This window comes from Rousettus aegyptiacus, unplaced genomic scaffold (genome assembly GCF_014176215.1).
Source record: "Rousettus aegyptiacus isolate mRouAeg1 unplaced genomic scaffold, mRouAeg1.p scaffold_m13_p_2, whole genome shotgun sequence".
NCBI classification, from domain to species: domain Eukaryota; kingdom Metazoa; phylum Chordata; class Mammalia; order Chiroptera; family Pteropodidae; genus Rousettus; species Rousettus aegyptiacus.
The window spans coordinates 102,388,764-102,412,223 of record NW_023416295.1 but is presented as its reverse complement, the minus strand read 5'-3'; the positions used below and the strand labels follow the sequence as shown (position 1 = coordinate 102,412,223).

At 37.5% G+C, this 23,460-nt stretch overlaps 1 long non-coding RNA gene and 1 other non-coding gene across 2 annotated transcripts; one reads left to right on the top strand and one right to left on the bottom strand.

The window, feature by feature from the left end:
- Positions 1 to 10,753: 10,753 nt before the first annotated feature.
- LOC107520905 lies at positions 10,754 to 12,742 on the bottom strand. The gene is made up of 3 exons (XR_001599461.2): positions 12,574 to 12,742; positions 11,884 to 11,999; positions 10,754 to 10,991 (listed from the first exon to the last, which is right to left on the bottom strand). It is a non-coding gene; the product is annotated as an uncharacterized LOC107520905 (long non-coding RNA).
- On the top strand, positions 11,861 to 11,994 carry LOC118614493. Its single transcript, XR_004956083.1, has one exon. It is a non-coding gene; the product is annotated as a U8 small nucleolar RNA (small nucleolar RNA).
- Positions 12,743 to 23,460: the final 10,718 nt, after the last annotated feature.

Genomic DNA, 23,460 nt, shown 5'->3' with positions numbered 1-23,460 from the left:
GATGAAAAAAATATGTATCGTATTCTAAGGCAGAGTTAGAAAAGAATGTGGCAACCTTCTAACCACTCTTTCTGGTCTCCATCTTGGTGCTTCAAATTCAATCTTCATAGAGCTACCTTCATTAAATATCTAAAAGCAAACCTTATAAGCTCCTTGCTGACTACAAGATCAAGTTTAAACTTTTTAATTTGATCCACAAACCTTCCATGATTTGGCTGATCTCTCACAATTACCTCACAAGCCTCTAATTCCATATTTATGCTTTGTGACCCCACAACACCAAACTGCTATAAGCAGTTTCCTTCATTCACCGTGTTACTCACTTCTGTGTCTAGTCAATCTGTGCTCTCAGCCCATAATACCATATCTAGATTTTCACTACCCCAATGTTTAGTAAATCTTATTCGTTCTTCAATTTTGCTCATGTCACTTCATTTACTCATTTATTTATCCAATAAATAACTATAGGACATCCATTCTACGATAGAGACTAAGTTATTGTGATAAAAGAGACACACACAGTTCCTGCTTTCATAGAGCATACCCTAGCATTGGGGAATAGACCATTAAACAAATGATTAAAACCCAGCGATGAATGCAATGACTTGAGGACTGGTACACCGACAAGAGACACTTAACCAAAGTCGGAAGTTTTCTGGAGGAAGTAACATCCAAGTCAAGACTTAAAGTATGAGTAGGAGTTAGTCTAGTAAATGTGGGTGTGAAAGCAGAGGATGTTCCAAACAAAAGGAATAGCATGATGACGTACAAACACGTGTGTGTTAGAAAGAACATGGTTTCTCTGAAGTACTCAAAATAGCTCAGTCTATGGGATATGAAGTACCCAGGGCATTACAGACCCTTTCCCTGAGCTAATGAAGAGCCATTGAAGTTTACAATTAGATATGTGCTTAGACATCTCCCCAGCTGCCCTGCAATAACAGATTGGAGGAGGAACTAACAAGAGGACAGGAAACAAGCAAAGAGTCCAGGGCGGTAATCCAGATCAGAGATGACAGTGAAAGGTTTTATGCAGGAGCGAGAGAGATTGAGGGATATGGACAGGTCTGAGAGAAGTGACGTCACTTACAGAAACTTGGTGATGAATCAGTATTGGGGATGAGGGACAGTGATGGCCATGTTTCTGGCTTGGGCAACAGGGTGGATGCCAGTGCCTGTCTCTGTCAGCGAGAACATGGGTGGAGGAACAGTTTTGTGGGGGAAGATAATTGTTGCCAAATGGCTTCTGGGATAGCCAGTAATTTACAAAGCCTATTTCAATTCTTCCTATAGCCCACCTGTATGATTCAGCTGCATTAAGCAAGAAAAGAAGCTCATTTGTTGTATAGAAATGGCACCAGTCACTTGTCCCCCCAATTATCTACCTCTGGTTCCAGGATAGAAGATCCTCATCATATGAGATTTCTTAATCAAGCCAAAGATAATGGAAAATGATTGTAATAATGATTTCCTCTTGCTCGTTCCTCTGATAATTGAGCTCTTCTTCCAGATGTCTGTATGGCCCGCCCTAGCCCTCTCTTTCTTCTAATCTCTACTAAAATATCATCTGATCAGAAGGGACTTACTGACAAAAATTTCCCACCCACACTCCAGCACTCCCTAGTCTTCTTTATTTTTCTCCATAGCACTTTTTGACCGAATGTGTGTATGTGCTATTTGTTTTTTTAGTAGAATATAAGTACCACAAAGGAAAAGACTTTTTTTATTCACTGCTGAATCTCATTCTATATAACAGTGTTCAGCATATAGTGGACACCAGTGAATATCTGTTGAGTAAATGAATGAGTGAAGAAAAGAAGGTCTGCTGCTGAGAAGATTGATATTGGCTGGAGAAAATTATGTGGGAATCATCAGGATAAAAATAGTATTAGAATCATAAAAGTAGACAAATTTTCTCAAGAAGAAAATACAGATTAGTAAATATTCTTGAGGAATTCCAACAGTCACAACCTTTAAATGATGCTTTATGGGAGATGGGTCTGCAACAGAGTGAGAGGGGGAGTCAGGGAAGCAGAAGGAAAACCAGAAAGTAGAAGAGTCAGAGAAGCCAAGAGAAGAGTACGATCATGAAGGAGGTGTCAACAGCAGCAAATGTAACCAAGCAGACAAGTAAGAGAAGTTCTAGAAAGTCTCCAGTGGATTTAACAACCAAGATGCCATTTGTAGCCTTTATTGAGAGCAATATGGAGGAGAGCCAGATTTCAGTAGACTTGGGAGTAAAAAGCGAGAGAGAAAGGTTAAGAAAAAAGTTGCAGGGCCCACGAGAGTTATTTTGCTTAAGATGATGAAGACTTAAACAAATTTAAAGGTTGGTGGGAAAGACACAGTAGAGAGGAAGAGGTTTAAGATAAGAGAGAGAAAAAAAAAATCAATACCGGAAGATCTCTGAAGTACAGGAAGGGAGGTTTCCTTCTTCTGAAAGCCTCCTCTGACCTCCCCTGCAACATCCACCTTTCCATCCTCCCCACTAGAGCCTGTATCAAGTGTGCACAGGTCTATTATTGTGCATGTCCAGTGGAATTGTAACTCTGTTTATGTTACTATTGTGCCACTAGGTTATGATCATCGTCAGGGAAGGAACAACTTCTGATTCATCTTTTTATCCCCAAGAACTAGCACAGGATGTGGTACACAATGAATGTTCAATAGATATCTGATGAGGGAATTGATGGAGAAGTAGATTCACTGACTGGTGGACTCAACAAATATATGTTAAATGCTTATTGAGTCCCAGGTTCTGTTCTGGACTTTGGTAATTGAGCAACGAACAAAACAAAGCCTATGAGCAAGTAAATTGAAGAAAAGACATGAGAATGAGGAGAAAAAAGGGAAAGCAGATTTCAGGTAAATGAAGCATCATGAACCAGCACTTGATAAATTTAAGAACGTTGCTGCTTTAGAAGGGACACCATGCCTCTTCATAGCCAATTATTTTTTACCAACAAGGGGAGGATTTACTTCATAAGGATTGATTATAGTCTTGCCTCTTCATTTCCTGTTTTTAATATTTGCAATCTATGAATCACTTACTTGAATTTGCCATTCTCTATGAGCTCTCAAAAGTGAATCACACTGGTTTTCCAGCTCTTTACTAAAAGAAAGACAAAGATTCAAGCTCTCGGGGGTACAGTGAGGTTAAAGCCTTGACCATGGATTATTCCAAAGTATCTTCTCACTTAGAACCACAGTCATCGTTATGTTCTCCTATAGGAATTAAATAGAAAAGATGTGAGCATTCCCCTACAAGCTATGATCCACTAAAAGCAAAGCTTTAAAAGATATTGCGCAAACATTTCCCAACAGAAGGCCGATGTTTGAGTCAGGGCACATCCAGGAACACCCCAAGCTTCATAGAGAGATTTAGGTATCAACACACAACAATACTACTTTGATGTCAAGAAGCCATTCTAAGTCACTTATGTAAGTAATACAAAAGTTATCTAAACAAACACATCAGGGAACATGGCAGTCACTGTGGAGCACTTAAGAATCCCCATTCTAAAGGCTCTTGAATATTAGGTGTTTATCAAACACTTGTTTTCTCTATACTCATTTCCCTTACTGTGGTCATTTTTATTTTTTCAAAAATAAGAATTGAATACTTTGTTGGATCTTTTCACTCTGAAACCCAGTTTCTAATCTTGGTTTGGCCTATTACTCTTGTCCAGTTATCTTTTCCCCTGATGATGTTATCCAGTTGAAACATCACTTCTACACAGATTGCTCCCAATCCTTGGGCCATGAGCTCAGACCTACATTGCAGTCTTCCAGCCAAATACCTGCATGTCCCTCCAATACCACAAAGCAAACATATTCAAAAACAAATTCATCCTCCTCCTCTATAAAACTAGTTCTTCCATCCAACTATTCAGTTTCTATAAATGGCATCCCTGTTCTACTAGGTAGAAACCTCAGTTGTCATTGACCCCTCCCTCTCTTTCATCTTTCTCTCCCATCCATTCTTAAATTCCATTGAGACAGTCTCTTAGACCCATTTCCAAAATATCAGTTCCATCTATCCTCCTTAACAGTCAACTTCTTCTATCCTCACTGCCTTCATTCTGGTTCAAGTTCCTGTTTCTTCTCACCTGGACTATTACAATCACTGTTATGGGGGAAAGAAAATTTCACAACCAGATGGATTTGTATTTAAATCTTAGTTTCGTCCCCTTCTAATTGTGTAATATTGGACAATTTTCGCAAACCTTCTAATCCTCAATAGTTTTATAAAACGATGGTTTATTTCAAGAGTCTATAAAATAATATAAGTTACAATGCCTACCACATAATTGCTCAAAGGATTAATGACTCTTCCCCCAAAAGTGTGTTCTGAGCATGTCTTTTTTGTACTCATAAACCTCTAATGACTTCCCTTTTTCTACAAAAACAAGACCCAGCTACTTATTTGCCCTCCACAATATCACCCAAGCTACTTTTCCCAAATTGCCCTTTCGGTCTTCCCCAAACACATTCACATTTTTACCATGTTTGTCTTTCCACCTGATATTACTTTTCCATTAATCTCCACCAGTCAAAATTTTGCCCAGACTTTAAGAAACAGCTTAAATGCCACCCCTCCATGAGGCCAAATGTGTGCTCCCCTTTTGAATTCCCACTTCACTTTCTTAATTTCTATATTGTGGAGTTTATCATATTCTGCTTCATACAATGCTCATAAGTATCCTTGTCTTGTTCTGACTATAAGTTAGAAGAAACTAGAAATTAGAATTGTCTAACTTCTTGTTCATCTCTAAAACCTACTGCTTTTCATTTATTTGATACTCAAGAAGTGAGCTGAACTAATTTTAAGGACATGCCCACTGCAGGGGGCATGTATCTGTTAGGATACAAATTTGATGCAGGCAATCATTTTTAACTATTTTAATCAATAATATGTCCAGAGTACCTAGAATCATGCTTAAAATATAGTGGGTGTCCCAAAACTATCTATCGGGTCATTTTATAATCCAAGATAATCCTTTGAGCCAAGGAAAAAAAAGCCCATATAATCCAGTTTTTTAAAGTTTTGCCAATTAGTAACACCTAAGCTCTGAACAGTCTCATTTTCTCCTATCAGGAACGTTGTATGGTTTATAATTAATTGAAAGGAAATGGACACCAGGTGCCCAAACAGGGAGAGCACTCAAAGAAAGAGAGTCCAGTCCACATGCCCTTAGATGCCCTTGATCAAACAGGCTTCTCCACAGCTGCCTGATAGTCTCCAATTGTCCAATATTCCTTTCTCTATCTTGCATAGACACCAGGTCTGCAATTTGGCAGGGGCATAATTTAAAACCTAGGAGAACAATCACAGGAATGCTGGCCTCTGAAGTCAAGGCCAGCCAGCAGTATGATTCAAGCACTTAATGCTGCCTCCCTCTGCTTCAGTGCGAATCCTGAGAGGAATCACTTGCCAGCCCATCCAGAGTCAGAAAAACATTGCTGTGTTGCAGGCCAGGGTCCCTAAGCAGGCTGCGGACGTCATTTTGTTAATTCTGACAAAGCTTTAAGCTATGCCTATAGATCTAGCCTGCTCTCCTCTTGTTGTGGTAGACTGGGAGGAAAGAGACAGTGGGAAGAGCAAAACCTTTCAAGATGCATAGACCCAGTTCTGAATGCTATTTACCACTGACTAGCAGTGTAGCTGTGGGCATATTATTAGCCTCCCAGACTGCAGATTTCTTATCTGTAAAATAATGCCTACTTTGAAGCATCGTTGGAAGAATGAAAGGTAATATATGTAAATCACAAGGCTCCTAGCTATTGCTTTTGGTGTTATTACTATTATTAGATTAGAAAATCAAAGAAAGTAACCACAGAGCTTAAGCCAGCATTTCTAACAGAATCCTAAGAATTCATCTTTACTCATTATCTAGAATATGGCTCATTTTGTCCCTTTGAAACATAATGACAGATTTCTAAAAAAAATAATCAACTGCCAATACTAAACATTCTAAAACCCAACTAACAATAAAAACTTTCGAATGAATTTTCAGAATTTACCACTAACAGAAAGTTTGCTGGATTGCCCTAATTTCCTCTTATCACCTGAACCTCAGTATTCATCAAGTAGTGCCCTTGAGGTCCCTTCACCTTCAGGTCACTGCCACCTACAAAGATTGCTTCTCTTTTCAGTTTGCTCTTCTCTGTACCCATGCAACAACCAACCAAACGACATGCACATGCAACACGCACACATGCACACATGCACACTCTAGACTCCTTCAGTCATCTTGACCTGTCTTCGGCACTTACTCAAACCTACTGTCACCCTCATTCCCACAGCTACCAGGCCCCAGAGAGGGGAAGGATAGAAGAGACTTTTTCAAAGCAGCCACAATCTGACAAAGTGCCAATAAACTTGGCAATCATAGCAACTACAAAGTTACTCAACCGTCACCCATCGTTCTCACTCCTTAGATAAGTAAAGTTCCTGGTCCAATTGTATCTGAAATACATGTTTTCTAAAGTTTATCTTGTATCCTATATTTTATACAGATTCTAGATACATAAATCACACAGATTACTAAGTGCTATATTTTTCCCCTTACAGGCCATCCTGGATGATGTACTAGTCAATTGCTTAATCATCTGATTTTCTTCAGAGCTCCTTATCTGGTTCTGTGATACTAAAACTGACTCTAATTCTGGAACATTCTTCCCATTGGCTCTGGAAAACAACACCTTAGTTTTTCAACCCTGTGACCTGAAGGCTGGGGGAGCTGGCCTCTGGAACATAAGACTGAAATGAAAAAGTTGTTCGACAATTATCTTATCCACTGTGTTCTACAACATTTACTTTACTTTTTCATTCCCAACTTTCATAGAAATTACTCAGAATTGCTTAGTTTCATTCAATCATCTCTTCTACTCTTAACCACAACACATCAAGGCCAACATCATTTTCATTTATTTATTGCAGTCATGTTTTAACTCTCGAATCAGCTTCCAGGCCAATCCCACTTTAGCCCCATTCCCTTCCACTCTTCTAAGCAGAGTAATTATTCTGGACAGCAGCTCTTCCTAAATTACTGCATTACTCACAGGTACTTAACAGCTCCCACTGTCACATATAATCCAAACTCCTATGACTAGCACAGGAAGCCCTCTGTGATCTCACCCTCACCAACCTCATCTTTTGCCAACTTTTGGCTCACCGTGTTCTACGCTATCAAACATATCACACTGCTTTACGTCTTTATAACTCTTATCATGCAGCTCTCTCTGTGTGAAAAAGAAACATTCTTCCTCAGCTCATTTCCAAACCTAGAAAGCTCTGAGTCCTCTTTCAAGAATCTGTTTAAGTCTGACCTCACCAGCTAGAGATGCTACCTTCTTTTTTTCTGACCCATTCCTCTTTATTCTCTTATTTGTGCTATTGTATCCATCACACTGAAGGTATTATTTGTTTTTGCCTGAATGACTAGTCTGTGAGCTCTTCGATAGTAGGAACCATGTCTCATTTACCTTTGGCTCCTCACTGCCATGCAAAATACTTGGCACATATTTAGTGTTTTATAAACATTTATTACATTGACTTTTCCCAGTTTCTTTAGGGGATCTTTTGACAAGAATCTGTCCTAAAAGGACTTCAGCTTGAAAAGACAAATATTGCAAGAGTTCTTCTTATATTAATTGCTTGGAGTATCATTTTATATTACAGTAACACCTGAAATATCTTTTCTTTTATATATTTTCTTAGAAAGTCATCTCATTTTGCCTGTTCGAACAAGCCTGGAAACTTTGGTGTTTGTTTTGAAACTGAAAAGTGCCTTAAGAGGTACTTAGTGCACTTGGAAAGGGTTGAGAAGAGACCCACAGAGATGATTAAAGGCTGGAAAATAGACTAAGAGAACGGAAAGGGAAAACTAGAGGCAATTGGGTAATCGACATCAAGCATGTGAAGGGCTGTTATTAACGAGGAGGGTGATGAGCCCATTCTGTTCATATCCTTTAAGGGGAGAGCAACAGGAAATGAGGTGAGCTGCAGCAGAGACGATTCGAATTAGATAGAGAGGAATGTTCCTGGCAGAAAACATGGCTATACACTGAAAGACCCAACAGCAACAATACCTTAGTCTTTCTTTCTCTTGCAGTATAGAAACATTGGAAATGCTCCCAGCTGTCTAGAATGTTCCATGTGCAACACTACCTAAATGCAAGGATGGAATTGTACAATTTTAAGGGATAGTCTCCAGATGGCACATAAATTTTTGGCACCCAGGGCACATATGGTCTGACAAAGTCCTTTTAACTCTAAAATTTTGGAAAAAGTATCTCAGAAGAACTGAACTCAATTGTCACTTTTTTTCACTAAACATTTACAAGCCCCTTCTCTAGATCAGTTCGTTTTTTAGGTAGCATCGCAATGACTAAGGCATAGTTTATTCTAATAGAGGAAAGAGCTGATTATCAAACATTCATACAGGACTGTCAGACCTCAGTTTCAACATTTGGTCTGTCACTCATACACACACACGTGGACACACACACACTATATATATATATATATATATATATATATATATATATATATATATATACACACACACACACTATACAGCAGCCACCAAAGCTACTTGTATTTTCTCCAAGTAGCACCAGCCCCCTGCTGCTCTAATCTGCAAGCCTGTGAAAACCGCTATTTCCTCTACCTGTAGAGCCACTCCTACTTCTTACTTAGAAAACTCCTCATTGTCCTTAAAGGCTTAGTTCAAGTGTTATCTCCTCCAAGGTGCCATTTGTTCAAAGCTACCACTCCTTTCATCCTTACTCTAGATTATAACACCGTTTCATGATTCCTGACCATGAGCATCAGAAAAGGACTCAAAGTAACTCTAATAAATGAGAACTTACTGGAAGTATATCAGTGACTTAACAATGCCTGGAAGAACAGGCTCAGAAATGTCTAAGATCCAAGAGAGTTAGAGGCAAGAAGCAGAGGGGACATTAGCCTCATAGCCAAAAGGATCAGAGAAACTATTTCCTCCATCCTAGTGTCAAAGTCCTAGAAGAGGTCCACTTGGCCCACCCTGGATCACTTGACTGGACTGACTAGCCTGTGGTTGCTCTAGGGTGAGAGAGGAGGATCAATTCCTTCTAGCTTCCCCGGTGAAAATCAGTCACTAGAAATTATCTTCCCACTAACACTCAGAAGATGGAGGAAAGGAAGTTTTTCTCAAAAGAAACTAGAATACAATGAAAAAAGTAATTCATGCTAGATAGCTCTCTCTCACACTCATCTCATTGTGGGGCATGAAATTCTTAAATTTTCTGACTGTATTCTTAGCAAATTTACGTGCTCCCTGAGGACAAGGTACAGTTACAGTGATCAATAATCTCTTATAGATCGGACTCCCGATCAATATTTGTTTGTAATGTATGAAGATCAAGACAGTATTCATCTCTGTGCCTGCCAAGTCCAAGTTCAGTGCTTTTTCTACTCTCTTATAATGTTAACAGGAATGATGTAGTCAGCTTAAACCCAGTTATCAGTTTCTTAACCTAAGAAGCACTTTGGTTTTATTAATAAATTGAGATAGCTATAGTAAGTCTTAGTTTTGACTGGCAAAGAAAAGTCTCAAAATAGTCACAAAATTGAAACCCATGATGTGCAAGTACATTTTTTAAATATGTTCATCTTTGAGTCAAACTATGACATTCATAAAACTTCTCAGACAATGCTACCCATAATAGACTTTGATCTTTCCAGAGCTAATGGTAACTATAAGAAAACAAAATTATAAGAAAAATAGTACCATAAGGTTGGAAATAAACCCTAAATGTAATAAATAATAAAATAGTACGTGAGTGTTTTCATGGTCACCATAAGGCAGGCGAGCATGACTGGCTTGACAAATCCATTTCAATACCACCAGTGTTCATTGACAGTGTCTACGGCCATTCAAGCCTGTGACTTTACACACTTCATTTAATCCAATTTCAATTTCATTCTGAATCATATTTGGCCCTATACTGAGTATTCCTTTCATTGAGATGAATAAGTGCATATTTTGTTCAAAAGAAAAAAAGTCTTTGGGAATTCATTGGCAAGTTTTCAAAAGTTCAGGATTTAGATCTTATAGATGACTAAGAGATACATTGTCACGAACACTGAGAATAATAGTCAGGTGCTTGACCATGAATTAACAGTGCATTTGCCCTTATGTAATATCTATTGCCCTGGGTATCAAGTCATCAAGGTTAAATCAAAGAAAGAAATTAGCTTTGGACTCCAAACTTATATATCTATATAGAATTGGCTCAGGAATCATGGTCTGAGTCCTTTTTCAATAAATATCTCACATGAAGCTTGCATATTATCCTCATTTTCTATGCCACTAAAAAATGTAAGTTACATAACTAGAGTTCTATATATTCAATTGGCTGGATTACAATAGGTGTCTGGGGAAATAACGTTTGCTAATAATAAGCAGTAAAATATTAGTGTTATGTAGAGTCTCATTTTGAAGGGCTTGTTAATCCAGATACATTTTAAATTCTAATTTAAGATCAAACTGATATATGATAGTAATTTATATATGATTATATCATGATTGCCCCCTTTCCATCCCATAGAATTGCACTTAAAATTCATTAAAAATGCAGGAGAGTTAGGACTCACTGGTCCAAATCTGGATTTACAGGTTAGCTGCCCTCTGGATATGAAGGACTTGAAAGAAACTATCAACTGCCCTGAAAGTATTTTGAAACTGCTTTTGCTGATGAGAATCTATGATGGTGGACCAGTTTGGCAACCCTGAATTGTTTTTACTGCAGTTGTGGATTACCTGTGGTTTCAATGGACTACTGTGTGTGCTTTGTTTATTTTATCTCTTCTTCCTGTTGGAGAAATAGCTGGAGAACAGACATCCTGCTGCTAGGAGCCTGGGGTCTTGGAATATTAACAGGAAGCCACATAAGCATCTTCATTACTTCACCTGTGGCATAAATGGCAGAAGGAATGGAGCCTGTCAGGAGGAATTGATTTAAAACAGAATGAAGCAGTTTGTGGACCATATGTCTGAACATCTAAGTAACTGCCACTAGCTTAATAAATTGGCTTCCTTCATGTTGAGTTCAACCAGAGGGAAGAGAAAAAGTCAGTTTCCTATAGAAAGGAATAAAGGCAGGCCTTAGTAGCCTGTGGCAATAAATGGAATAAAATATTTGGTCCATTAGACCAAGAAGTTGTATCACATAATTTATATCAGTTGCTTTTAGCTTTTAACAAAAGATATGGGAGTAAATGGTAGAAATATGTGGATGGGAGAGAAATAAGCTAATAGCCTTACGAGATACTTTCATGTGTTTTCCATCATGTATAATTACTCATCCTAAGGCAAGAGGGATATTGCATAAGCATCATTCCAAATATCTTCTGAATTTGTGTGTGTGTGTGAGTTTTTTTTGGGGGGGTGCATAGAGAGGAGGAAAAGTGAGTATAAGACATCAATGTCCTGTTCTCCAAATAAAGATACAGGGAAGAAAGGTTATATGATCTAAAACTCTTAATGTAATGTTTACATCATAATGGGTCAGAAATATTCCTGGAAGTGGAATTCCCTGGTACAAATGCACCTTCCCCTCTGTAGATTGAAGATATATATATATAGAGGAGGAGGAGGAGGAGGAGGAGGAAGAAGAAGAAGAAGAAGAAGAAGAAGAAGAAGAAGAAGAAGAAGAAGAAGAAGAAGAAGAAGAAGAAGAAGAAGACGACGACAACAAGGAGGAGGAGGAGGAGGAGGAGGAGGAGGAGGAGGAGGAGGAGGAGGAGGAGGAGGAGGAGGAGGAAAGGAGAAAAGGAGAAAAGGTGAAAAGGAGAAGGAGAAAAATCTGATCATCAGGTAGAACAATCCTTACCTGTTCCTTCTTTAGAGGGCAGATTGGAACATGATGATTGGAGTTTGCATGATTTGTGATTATTGTTTCTGTGTAGTCAGGGCTCACAACACCCTGATTGCTCCTATTGATTCGCCCTGGGGAAAAAAAAAATGAAAAAAAAATTTTTGGAAAAAAAAAACACATTTCTTTTTTAAACATGAAAATGTGTTACTGAACAGAAAGACAAAAGAGGGAATTATAATTTTAACATTCGTTTTTGAGCACACACTGGAATTCTACTGTACCTAGTAAACATTTATATACCTATGGTATATTGAATTCCTTAGGGCCTTACATACAGTCAGTCTAACTTTGCTAAAATGTACTCAGGAAAGAGAATGCAGAAGCACAAATTCGGACAGCAGTACTCATAATCATACCATGCAATCACTATGAGTCCGTGAATTAAATCTAGGCATAAATCCCAGCTATTCCATTTTTAGTTACATGAACTTGAATTAGTTACTGTAGTCTCCTGAATACTAGAAATTCCTCCATTTTCCCAAGGAAAAGGTTGAAAACTTTTTCTACCTACTGGAATTACATAAACTTTCAGGAATATAAATGAAAAAAAAATCAAATGTCTACATATAAAATTTTATTTATTTACTCACATAAATACTTAAAATCATAGAAACATCAATTTAGAAAAAGTTTTGTTACTCTCACACTTCATGAAAGAGCTTTCTTCAAATTCTCAATATGCAGCATTGGCATCAGTTCGTCTGACATCATCTTCATTTCTGGATGGGTTGTTTGATGCTGTCATTAGAAATTTTATCCCAAACAACAATTACCCATTCACATAACATTAAAACAATTGCTTTGTTCATTCATCTTGTAGGTGAAGATTTGTACTATTGTGTTCTCTTAATATAATAAGTGATATCTTGCTTTTGACAGACCTCTTTTTAAAGGCTATTTATGATGACATCCAACCCTTGCAATTGTGAAGTCACCACTCCACCCCCACCCACCACGAGAATAACACATAAATCTCTGTCAAATTCCTTTGCCTTCTTTTTTAGAGATTCTGCAGGTGACCTGTAAAAGCTTTGGAGACCAAAATTTTCTGAGATTATCTCAGGATTATGTAGCTTTAGAAGTTGAAGAAGTGCCACATAATACAAGAGACTTTATAAAGATGAAACTAAAGGTGATTTTCTCCTTTTTGAGGATTGGTTTGGAAACTGTTTCATCCTATATTTTAGTAAGTGCAGTACTTAATCTCTTGAAGTGTGTTTACTCCATTGTAGGAAAGAGCCAATAATAGTACTTTGGTCACAAATGGTGGTGAAGATTAAATAAGATGATGCACTACAGTGACATCTAGCACAGCGCTGTGTACCTGGAAAGTAACAGGCATTACCAACTGCTACTGCACCAGTCTGGAGTTCCACAAATTGAAAATGGAAAATCTAAAGAGTTATGTCCAAAAACAAGCCCACAAAGATCTAAAATGAAGTAGACGAGGACAGGTTAAAGGAACTTGGAATATTCTTCCAAGAGGAACAAAGAAAGAGTAATATAATAAATAAATTTCTAAACAGAAAGGATTCAAACAAAGAATAATAATTATTTCTAATCTTCTTCTTTACTTAATAAGATGGTCGTAGTATGCATCCAGATTACAGCATAAAAGACTTTAAAAAACAGATCATTTTGGTATAGTTTTGTCTAAAGGCAGTATTATCAAAGGAATAATATTTTAAGGTCCCAATTAAACTATGTTTAAATAAAACAAGTGAAGTGAAGCATAGAGATGTAGTGCCAGTAGTAGAGCATGTAAACCAAGGCAGGGGTGGGGACTAAAGAGATGGCATTGTTTGCTGAGCACCTTGGGTATTGAGCAAATTTACATTTTAGTGTTTCTAATCAAGGGACATCTTTCCTTCTAGAGACTGCACTACCATCGGAAAAAAGCATAAACCTTGGAACTCCGAAGACATTGTTCCAGTCTCAGCTTTTCTTCTTACTATAACTTTGGAGACGCTTCTTAACCCCCTGATCTCATGTTTCATCATCTGCAAAGAGTGCATAAAAACATAAATGTTACAAGGCTTAGCAGGGATTCAGTGAATTGTTTATGACATGGCTAAGTATCTAGCATATTGAATATTTCAAGTGTTGATTCTCTTATCCCTCAAATTATGCTTCTGAACATACTCCAGTTTTCAGAAGCTGAAGTTATCATAAAGCATTGTCAGTTGAGACTCTCGCAACTAAAGGAGACTCACACTTCAATGTATAACAAAGCCACATCATGGCCTGATTTAGTTTTAAATAACAAATTCCTCAAAGATGGAACAAGACAGAAGTAAACAGACTTTTGCTGAGTGTATGGAGCTGTTATAAAGCTTTCCGTTCAGCAGTTGTGCTGAGAATAGTTCTGCTGCTTAGACCTGATCTTAAAGGGAACCTCATCCTTGGTAACAGGACTTCCTTATAATTGTCATAAATGTCTCTACGGCCTTCTTTAAATCCAGGTATGAAGGTTTGAAACTCTTTTAAACACTCTAGCAAGGTATATTAATTAGAACAAGGTTTAGCAGACATAATAAAAACACCCAAAATACAGTAACTTAAGTCAGAAATTACTTTTTTTGCACATAGCAGTTCAGAGGGAAGTGGTGCTGGGCTGGTAGGACAGGTTTGGCATCCTCCAGACATGGTTTCCATCTCTGGATTCTAGGGAACTCCCATGCAAGGAGAAGAGCAAGCCAGGAAGTATACCACATACCTTTCTAGGTACATGACCTATAAGTCACACATACTTCAGATTACAACTCATTGGCCAAAATTTAGTCACATGGCCACGCCAGCTACAAGGGAGACTGGAAGCCTCATGCTAGAAAGCTATGTGTCCAGTAAAAGCTCAGGAAGAGAGAGATAATGAATGTTGGGGCTGGACCAACATAAAATTATGTTGATGTTCTTCATAAAATTAAGGAGGGAAAGTTGTCTGGGTGGTTTAACACTTCATTAAAAGATCACCTAGTTCTGGAAAGTACAAACAATATACCTTTTAACCTGAAACTCGATGTGCTAAATATTCATAAAATGCAGTGCATAAAGACCCTAGCAACATAAATTGAGGCAGTAAGTACAAACTTTCCTGTTTATATAACAAAAACTTGAGTCATTGAGTCTTACTGAGGCCAAGCTACATCTGGGAAAATCTGAATATGCTGACCCAGAAAAGAGTTGGAGTAGAGCTGTACTGGAATGATGACAGCACTTAGCCTCAATCTTTTAAAAATTCAAAAGTTATGGGGAGGGCTCCCTGAATATGCCTGAGCAAGCCTAGACAACTCCAAAAGAAGAAAAAGCCCCATTCTGACACAGAGTTTATGGTTTATGAAACACCAGTTCAGATGACAACACCCCCATTTGACTGTGAGAAAATATCTCTTTGGCCAAAGAATAGTAAATTTCCATTTGTAGTCAAGAATGGGTTCACCAGATGTCATTTTGCCAAGTCTTATGGGAATCTTTTCCAACCTATTTGAGATACTAATATGCTACTCTATTTCATTGTCGGAACTTCATATTTATTTTACTCTAGCAGAAAACCAGAATAATTTATCATTAAATACTTGTTCATTAGCTTAAAAGAGTTTGTCCTCATCTCACAAATGTTTTTATTAACAAGTAATTCTTTTCTCTGAAACTTCACACTTTGCAAAGCAGAGATTTTTTTCTAATTTTTTTTCTAACAAGAACAGAGAATACACGGGAATTTTTAGATCTTCAAAAATTAAAACGCGCGCGCGCACGCGCGCACACACACACACACACACACACACACACACACAGCACAAGCAAACCAGAGATCGGTCCCCATCTCTTATTTAAAATTGATAAAATTAAGAGGAAGTATATCCGTTGAACTGCTTGACAAAGGAATTGGGAAAATTTGCTAAGAAATTAAACAATTACCACCAGTTTTGAAGATTCTTAGGTATAAAAATGTCATTTTCTAATGGAGAAAATCCAAACAAAAACTCGACTTGGGCAAATTCCATATGTCTTTGGACTTCAAATTTCTCATTTGTAAAATCAGGAAGTTGAAAGATATTTCTGAGGTATTTTCTGATGTTAATAGTTCATGAGTTTATGAAACTGCTAGCTACGGTTTTTAAAAAAAATTCCAACATCACAAATGTCACAGAATTATATTAAATTTTGTTCCTACTTCACATACAAGTTTAGTGAATGATAAATTTCCCTCAACAATTAGGGGGAAATCCACATTCAGCAGACATATAGTAAAGTTAAGATCTGTAAAGGAAGAACTAAACTGTTTTCTAGAGAGCTCTCTAGCCTTTAGAGATGTATGTGTCACTTCACTGATTCTTTGTGCCAACAAGGTATTGAGACAAGGTCTGTTCCTTCCAAACTAAGATTATTTATAATTTATATCCTGCTGCTAGTAAAATGTTTATATCAGATGATCTTCCCTCATTCATGTTAATTTCAAAGGATTAAAGCTAATTATAGCATTGGTCTTGATTACACTTATGCTAACTTAAATCTACCTCAGAATGACATTGCAGTGAAGCCCTGATTCCGGTCTCAACTCCTCCAGCAACAACAATCTATCTATATTCCTCGGAGCCACCAGAGCTCTTCCTAAAGCACAAGAGATAGCACCTTGGCAACTCCACAAGCTCAACTGCCAGCTTTACAAGTTATGCCATGATATCTCACTCATCCATGGCTTTGCAAGTGCTGCATCCAATACCTACAGTGTAAGTTCCAGACCATCCTGTGGCTATAAGGAAACATTAGTTCTAATTCTCAAAAGAGCTTTCCTCTAGGCAGATACAGCCCAGGAGGCCAGATCCCATGAAATTTTGTGCAAAGAGACAGCTGCCACCTTCTCTAAGGGGAAGCAGATATACCTCAGAGTATGCACTGGATTTCAGGGCAAAAACTATAAAGTTGTACCAAGTGGCCAGGACTTTTCTCATCCCCATCCCCTTATTGCCTGCCTTGCAAATCTTCGTGTCTTTAAAAATTGACCAAAATCTCATTTCTCTGGGAAGCTTTCACTGTCTTCAACTCCTCTAAAATGACAGAATTTTTCTCTGTGAGCCCACAGCATCCCATGCCTATCTTTACTGTATCCCACTTTGCTTGCAAGGAATTCCCATCATATCCTTTGCCTTATTGGTGTTAAAGCAGTTAACAGCATTTAAAATCCATACAACCAAACAGTCTAAGAGTAGCATCAAGTGTTGACACATGTTCTAAATATATCGATTATACACAGCCATTTCTTTCTCAAAAAAAAAAAAAGATGAGGAGATTAGGATACAGACATGCACAAAGAGAAGGCCACATAAAGCCGCAGGAAAAAGATGGCCATCAAAAAGCCAAAAAAGAGACATCTCAAAAGAAATCAACCCTGCTGATACCTGATCTTGGGCTTGTAGCCTCCAGAACTGTGAGGAAATAAATTTCTGTTGTTTGAGCCACCCCCACCCCTCCATCTACGGTACATTGTCACAGCTGCCCTGGCAAACTAATACAGGCAGTCAGAGTGATAAGCACAACACGGTGGTCAACAAGTAAAAGACGGAGTCATTAGTTTTAAAATCCATGTGTAAATGAGTCCTTTGGCTTTGCTTACGCAAAAGTATACCAACCAGAAAAATATAGACCAGACACTTACTAACTTTGCAAGGAAATTGTATTGCCAAAGAAACCACAAGTCTGGCCTGACAAAGCTTGTGATCATCCAAGCCCTAAAGCAACCCCTTGAAACCTAAATACTCCACCAGCAAAAAGGAGACTGAGAAAGAGAGCTAACTGTCCAAGGTCTGCTTCAGATGTGGTCAGGAAACTCCTCCCAGAGAGTCAGAAACAAGAGCTGCCAGACACGCTAAGCAAGAGACTTGTCCATACTCCCTCACTACTCGGGTCCAACAAGATTTGAGAACTGCTACAAACCAATGACTGAGAGTATTTGCATTCCCTCCTTTTCTAAATAGGAAATTTGCTACAGTTATTATATTGCCACTCCATTGAAGCATATTGGGTGAGATCAGACCAAAAAATTATGGATCTAAGTGTAACTCTATTGTAACCTCATAAAAGAGACAGAGCCAGCATCACCCAGATATCCTGAAACTTGAACTTATTACAATAACTGGCTGGGATTTTGACCTGAATTTCTTGGGAAAGGGATTCGAAGTGTAAAAAGGAGATACACCAAACTATTTGGTTTCCATATACACAGACCGTGATAGAGGTTGTTAGATGTCTCTATATTTGTTCTCCACTTCTGCTTTATTATGAGAAGTCCAAAATTTTAGCTGGATCTATGGCTGCCCAAAGACATTCTTCAGTTTCCCTTGCAACTAAGTATGGCTATACAACTAAGTTATGACCAATGGGACGTAAGCAGACATGATATGTGTAACTTCTGAGATGTGTCCTTAAAGTAGAGACACATGTTCTTCCCTATTTTTCCGTCTTGTCTCATGGAACTAAAATGTAAGGGTTAATGTTCCATCCTGTGAATGAGGATCACACACCCAGTTCATCCACCTTCATGAGATGGGCAGTAGAAAGCAACCTGGGTCCCAGAGGACTGAGAAGCCACCATTTTAGCTTCTATACTTTTATGTCAGAGAAAAACATGTATATATCTTGTTTAACCCAGTAATATTTTGGGATCCCTATTATCCACAGCAGAACCTAAAGCCCAACTGATAGACTGATCTTATGTATTTTCTTTTATTAGCAGACCTGAAAAAACAAATAAGAGTGAGAATAAAAGCAGAAAGCTATCATATGATTCTAAATTCTAATTCCTTTGACTCCTTGAGGAAATGTGTCACTAATAATCTGTTAATTCATATAGCAAATGAGTCTGAGAAAAGAAAGTAGACAGAGTAGGAAACTAAATCAAAAATGAAAGAGATGTACAGATGCTGGGTGAATGGTTTAGAAGCAGACCAGCATGACTCACCTCCCTGAATGCTATCCTCATAATGAGTCAAAAGGAAAGATGCTGAAAAAGATGGGGAAAAAAAACAGATATGCATCCTGAAATGGGCTATGCTAATTTTCTCAATTATCAAGGTCCATCTTTATCCATAAATGATTTCGAAGTGAAATGATGACTTTCATAAATTTTAATTTGGTTCTGAAATAAAGGAAAGGGAAATGGCATTTTGCTTGAAAAGTGCTCCTTAGTGCATAAATGTTTGCCCAAGAGGGCTATGGTTCTTGCCTACACAAATCCCATTTCTATTAATGAGAATTGTGTTGATAAAGCTCCAGCCATCATATTCTATTTTTTAGTGATCCCGCTAGTCTGCACAATGCTTAGAAACCATCCAGGGGATACCATAGCAATTGTTACAGAAAATAACGTGTGCCCTCATCCATAATAGACTTTCATAATCATTACATAGACCCATTAGCCAAAGCATTTGGGGAGACATATTGTTTAAATCCAGCAATTTGGTAATAGTAACTGCATAAATCAGTGAATGCTTGGGTATGAAGTTTTGAAGTTATAGGTAGAGGGAAGAGAAACACTAACTCCTTTTAGAAGAAATTACCTGAATTCAATAGGATGTCATTGCAATGACCCGAATGAATAAATTTTTTATTCCAAGCCTGCTGCATTAACTATATTACTTTTTGCCCATAACGAGATTGGTTACAGCCTAATTTAAGTCCCTTACACATCACACTTCTCTGCTAAGTGGGGTAAAGAACACATGGCCTTCATCACCTGCTAAACATATGACATGGAGCGTAAATTCATTTATTTGAATTTTAATATTAAAGGACTTTCTTGAATTTAAGTCATCTGATACCATATTATGACTTCAATCCAAAACAGATATGCCCTGAAGAGGTAAGATACCTTTCCAAAGACAAAAAAAGGCTTCAAACCTGCTCACAATTAGCCATTACAGGCTACTAGGGAATGTTTAATTGGGACTGCCACTCTCGGTTAACCAGCAACAAGTGAATAGAAGAGTTAGTAAACAAAATTGGATGCACATGTTACCAACTATTCCCATTAGGGATTTTAATAAAATTGTATGTTTTGCTTTGATTTTTCTTTCTTCTCTAGCTCCGAGTTATATAAATTAATGAAAGAACAGAGCTTAAACATAAATGTTTTTCTTCTAAGTGTAGAAGAACCATGTGCATCAAAGCCCCTCTACTTTTTCAGCTACATTCCAGCCTGGCCTCAGCATTTGTTCTGCAGTAGAGCTGATCAGAATTCTATCCAAAGTCCTCAAAAATGACCAAGTGATGCTCTTTGCAATTCACACATAAAGCTACTTCCTCTTTTCTTCACTGAGCGATAACAGATCATTTAGCCAAGAGACAAAATTCCCCTCTTATTCACTAAAAAGCAAAATTCTGTTTCTCTGTTGTGATTCACTAGGTTTCTGATTGGTAGCATTTTATTGGGGAGATGGAAGGAGAAAGAAAGGGAAGCCATAATGCTGCTGCTGAAAAGATCTTTGGCTCAGTTCTGAATTTGGAGCTGGTTAAAATAGCCAACCCCCAGAAATGCACTTTTAACTTGAATTTCTTGGACCTGGCAGCTTTAACATTTATATTTAAATGTATATATTTAAGTATGCACATTTAAATGTACATACATATTTCAATATAGATTATTTTTAAATTTTGGAGTTGTACCAAGCACGGTGTAAATCGAGCATGAATGAAAGATAGACTTTAAAGAAAAATGTGTACTGGAGTGTGACTCAACTATTATTAAATATTAAGCATGTTTCATATTTTTATTTGTAGTAAAAAAAAACTATAAAGATCTGGGTATATTTGGAAATTGTCATTTTTTTCCCCTACAAATGTCTAGATTTTTCTAGATTCTATTGGAACAATCATCTTCCTGTGTTTGTGTTTCTGGTGGTTTGACAGATTATAAGACACTAAGGAAATTGTATGTTTTCAAACTGTTCCACAAAGCATGGAGATACCATAATATGCAGCTGATCCAAAGTTGAATAAATTTCTATGACAGGCCCTTCTTATACTTAGCAAGAATGCTGAGAATTTGAGTCTTCCAATCCTGGGCAGGGCCAAATCAAGAGCTCACACCTTTCTCAAGCACAGAGACAATCAAGTAGATCAGCAGTCCACAAACTTTTTCTGTAAGGGCCAGAGAGTACATATTTTAGGCTTTGCAGACCATAAGATCACTGTTGTAACTACTCAACTCTGCCTTTGTAGTGAAAGCAGCAATAGATGATATGTAAACCATTTGGTATGGCTGTATTCCAATAAAACTTTATTTACAACACCAGACTGTAAGTCAGATTTGGCCCTTGAGGTCTATAGTTGGCTGAACTCTGTTATAGGTCTAAAATCTCTAATTCTCTCCAATTGTTTTTAATCTTCCCTCTCATCACCCCAGAAAATAATCAAAGAGACTTTGACATTGAGGAACAAGAGTTAAGACTTGAAGGGAATGATGTATAATCATTTGGAGAGCTTGATAAAAATATTGATCACATTCTCTCCTTCCGCCATTTTTCATTTTTATTTAGTAAATTCTTATATGTGTCCCAGGAGTGTGAATATTTTTAAAGCTCCCCAGTTGATTCTGATTCAAAATCAGATTTGTGATTTCTTGGTCTATAATAACAACTCCAGCTTCTCCAATAACTTTCTAACATCAGTAGTATCACTTACTATATTACTATATTAGTCAGGGTAATTAATGCTTGCTGCTATAATAGCAAACCCCAAATCTCAGTGGTGGCTCAACCCAGTGAAAATATATTTCTATCTCACATCACTCTCCAGATAGCTTTGCTATCTGGAACTCTTCGAAAAAAGAAATGGAGGAGGCAAACCATCTCTTTGACGTCTTAGCACAAACAGGACACGCATGGCACCTCTGCTCATATTTTGCTGGTCAAAACTATTCCTATGGCCTCAACCTAACTGCAAGGGAGGCATTCATATTTGGTGAGCTTTAACCTGCCATATTTTTATCTGACTCATCGTCTGTAATTCTGAGATAACACCTGCCGCCTCCAGACCATATAGAAAGAATATATATTCAAAAAGTGCTTAGCCAACTCTAAGCAACTCTAGAATAGAAAGATTAACAGCATAAACTATTACACCTAGCTTTTTACAGAGATTAGGTTCTTGAAATTCTATAGTGTAGCAGATTATTATAACTCAAATTAGGTTTGGAGATTTTTTAGTAGCTAGAAATTTATTATGTGAAACTAGGGTTGTTGTGATCTCTGGCTTCTGAATTAGATACACACAGATAGGTGTCACGGCAAAAGAAAACAGCGATTAGTCAATTCGTGAATTGTCTTCATGTTTGCAGTTACAAAGGTTGGATGTTGGTTTGTTTAAGTAATGCTGTGTGTATCCATGATACTCCGTGTTAGAAGATTAAGAAGAGATGTAGAGATAGCCAGCTCCAATTCAGTAGCCAGAGTCGCTGATTCTCAGTTTTCAAAAGTAGGGAGAATATCTAAAAGAAGGCATTTGCTTGAATATTTAGAGACACAGATATCATTTTAAAAGTTATAGCCCTCTTTAAAAAAATAAAAGTCTTCCCCACAAAAAAAAGATAAATATTATAAATCTTTAAGCTCTTAAGAGAGGAAATAGGGATTTCTACAAAAGTAGTACCGATTTCAACTAGATATTTGAGCAAGTCCCTAAATATTTAGGAAAGCTTGTGTCATTTCCCACATAGAAACTGAGATAGCATGTGAAATTATTGACTAATGAAGCTTTAGGGTTCTAGGAGAAAGAACTAATAAATAGCAATTTCCTCTGCCAGTGATTACTTATGATCTATATTTGACAACACACATGATCTGCTTATTCAAAGTAAAAAGAAATGCTAATCAATAAAAGGTATTTTCTTTCAGTGCACAGCCCTTACTCAGTAAAAACTGTGATCTTAAGTATTGCACAGAATGATTTTCTTCAATAGGCCTGTGAGTGATCACTAAATAAAGTTGCCATTTAAGCCCTGCCTCTTAACCTTTCATCTCGGGACATGTATCTGAATTTCTTGTTTATTGACCTGATAATTCCCTCGCCACAGCTTATCTTTCATTTGCTACAGCAGTCTAAGTCTTTCCGAATAACTAGTTACCTTGGAGAAAGCACAGAGCATTCGCTCAGCTAATGTGGTAATATTTGGCTGTTTCACCATCCCCCAGGGATCTTGGCTAATGTACAACTATAGATATGACAAGGCTGTCTGTAATAATTTCAACTGTTGGACTCATCATCTAAATGCCGAAAATTCCTTTATAATTACACAAACACGCACACAAAAAAGAAACCTGGAAAATAAACTGTCTTTTTTAATACAATGGCGTTATCTGTGATCCATTCACCAGGAAACAATATGTTCCAATTTCTGTTACAGCACCATGGCTATAGCCAGTGGCTCCCTCAGAATCTTCAAACTGACACCTTTTAAAAAAAAAAAAAAACAACATTTCTAGATTGTTAAGCTAGGGAAGATATCCTTAATTTGTATCGAAAGAGTGAAGTTTGCTGGGT